Source organism: Protobothrops mucrosquamatus, unplaced genomic scaffold, assembly GCF_001527695.2.
Source record: "Protobothrops mucrosquamatus isolate PMUCROS unplaced genomic scaffold, P.Mucros_1.0 scaffold2733, whole genome shotgun sequence".
In the NCBI taxonomy this organism is placed as follows: Eukaryota; Metazoa; Chordata; class Lepidosauria; order Squamata; family Viperidae; genus Protobothrops; species Protobothrops mucrosquamatus.
Window position 1 is genome coordinate 142,876 of NW_015388774.1, and position 2,491 is coordinate 145,366.

The 2,491-nt window shown below is 46.3% G+C and overlaps 1 protein-coding gene across 1 annotated transcript in view; it reads left to right on the forward strand.

The window, feature by feature from the left end:
* Window positions 1-2,247: 2,247 nt before the first annotated feature.
* Window positions 2,248-2,491, forward strand: part of LOC107296288 (tripartite motif-containing protein 72) — a 28,032-nt gene continuing 27,788 nt past the window's right edge. Inside the window, exon 1 of the mRNA XM_015825635.1 lies at window positions 2,248-2,381. The gene's annotated coding sequence lies outside the window, so the exon portion shown is untranslated. The remainder of the gene's footprint in view (window positions 2,382-2,491) is intronic.

The window sequence follows — 2,491 nt, forward strand, 5'->3', positions numbered from 1 at the left end:
TGTGGCTTGGGGGGCACTTTTTTCAGTGCCATTGTAACTTCGAACAGTCACTAAGTGAACTGTTGTAAGTCGAGGACTACCTGTACTTCATCACTTTTTTTCTTTTTTCTTTTTTGGTCATCAAGTTTTTGACCCCTTGCTAGGCGACTGGTGGTACTCGGATATTGCCATATCCTAAAAGTGGTACAATGGGTGAAAAGGTTGAAAAGCCCTGCCCTAAAAGAATGCAAATGAACAGCTGTCTGTGAGGAATATAAATCCTTCCATTCCCCACCATCCAGTCAGAGCTGAAGAAGCTTCTTGGATGAGAAGCGAAACGTCTTCAAAGAAAAACAAGAAAGTCCAGTTGCCTCTTGAAAAAGCACCTTTTGGGATAATTATGATCTGGATGAGTGAGAATCTCCATAGACAAATGCCAAGATAGATGATAGTAGGCAACTCACAGCATTTGTGGATGACCTCATTGCACACGTTTTGTTATTGGCCTGCCCCATCTGTAACTGCAGATGGTGGGGAACTTGGACGTGATTCATCCCCATTTACTGGAAAATGGAAGTGATTTAATTTTGAAACTGCTTCTTCCTCTGAGCAGCTGAAATACAGGCCCAGTTCTCACAACAAGGAGCTGCAAAATAACACAATGAAATAAATGTATTTACTATAATCTCACCTAACAGTGAGAACATTTAGCCAGTGGAACAAATTGCTTTTGGAAGTTGAGGCTGCCTCATCATTGAAAGCTTTTAAGAAGAGAGTGGACAACCATTTATCAGAAATAGTATAGGCGTCTTGCGAGAGCAGGGGGTTGGACTAGAAGACCTCCAAGGTCCCTTCCAACTCTGTTACTGTTACTGGAATAATAGGTAAACCTGTTTATGAGTACAGGGCACCTGAATGGTGTATATCAGGGGTGTCAAACTCAATTTCACTGAGGGCCGCATCAGCATTGCGGTTGCCCTGGGGGGGCCGGATGGGTGTGGCCAGAGTTGGTGCAGCCTAATGGGTGGGGCGTGGATGGAGTGGGTGTGGCCTATTGGGTGGGCGTGGCCAGTTCTACATCATTCGCATCAAGGGTGCCTGGGGGGGCCTGGGCAGGAGTGGGACAGATCTGAGGGTCTCTGGCAGAAGGGAGTGGGACCGGGGCAAGTGCAAGGCATGGTCCACTGGGGCAAGTGCCACGATGGCCACCACAAAATTGTACATTGGCTCCCGGCTGGCCTGGGTCAGGGCCAAGGCAGAGGGGGCCATTCCCTCACTGTTTCCAGGATGGCTTCGCGGGCCACATGAAACCACTTTGTGGGCCGCATCCGGCCCCCGGGCCTTGTGTTTGACATGTCTGGTGTATATGATGAATATTTGAATTATAAAAGGACTATTGGCATTGTTTTAAACTGGAAAGGAAAGGGGTTGGGCTCCCAACAACCAGATAATTTCCACCCTGTAACTCAGTACATCACCATGCCTCTATTTCAGATTCATTCACCTTGTCAAAAAAAACAACACAACACCCCCAAAAACTAAATTCTGAAACCTTGTCAAAATTTCTGTCTTTCACATCTTATATTAAACAAAATCAAGGCAGGGATAGTTTGAGTTTCTTTCTCGTTTTTCTCCTTTTTCATAATTTTTTTCTGAAATGCTTCATGGTTCATTCATTCCTTCCTTGTTCCCAGGGCCTGGCCTACATCCCATCCGTGTATGGATTGGGAAAACTCGCCAAGCCACCTTGCCATGGCTGCCTCTGTAGGTGAGGATTCAGTCTTCAGACATGCGTCTTCCTTCTACACTCATGATGCAAGACAGTCTCTCCATCATTTCCTGTAAACCAAGTCTGTTCATCGGCCATCCAACTGAATTGCTCATCCCATCGTTGGCCACCTACTCAATTTCCTCCAGTTATTACCCATCCTCCCACATCGAGTTATGAACTAGTGGTCCCTCGGCAATGTCATTGGCTGGGAAACTGGATAGCTTCCTTCCCCAGCTGTTCCGAGTACTCAGAAATTCAAAAGCTGTCTTTGAAAGGCTGTCGGGATTTTCCCAGTATGACGCATAAAATTCATTCCTAAAGGGCTCTTGAAATTCTGAGCAAATAGAAGGGTGTCCCCCCAAAGCCTAAGCATTCCAAGAATGTGTCTGGTGGGGTAAGAAGTGACCTTACCATACCAATAGTCACCTCTACCTCGCCCTATTGAGAGGTGTACGTAGAAAATTGGATGCCGTTCCAGACGTCCGGGAACTATGATGTATCATTGGGCTATATATAGGAAGACCTGGGGCGGAACCAAGAACCGCTCACTTGCCTTCTGCATCTGTCCTGGGATGGTCACTGATCTTTCAGTCCTGACAACTTGCTCTGCCTTGAATCATCTTCTGCTCTAGTAAGAATCCTTTCCTTTCCTTTCCTTTCCTTTCCTTTCCTTTCCTTTCCTTTCCTTTCCTTTCCTTTCCTTTCCTTTCCTTTCCTTTCCTTTCCTTTCCCTCCCTTTCC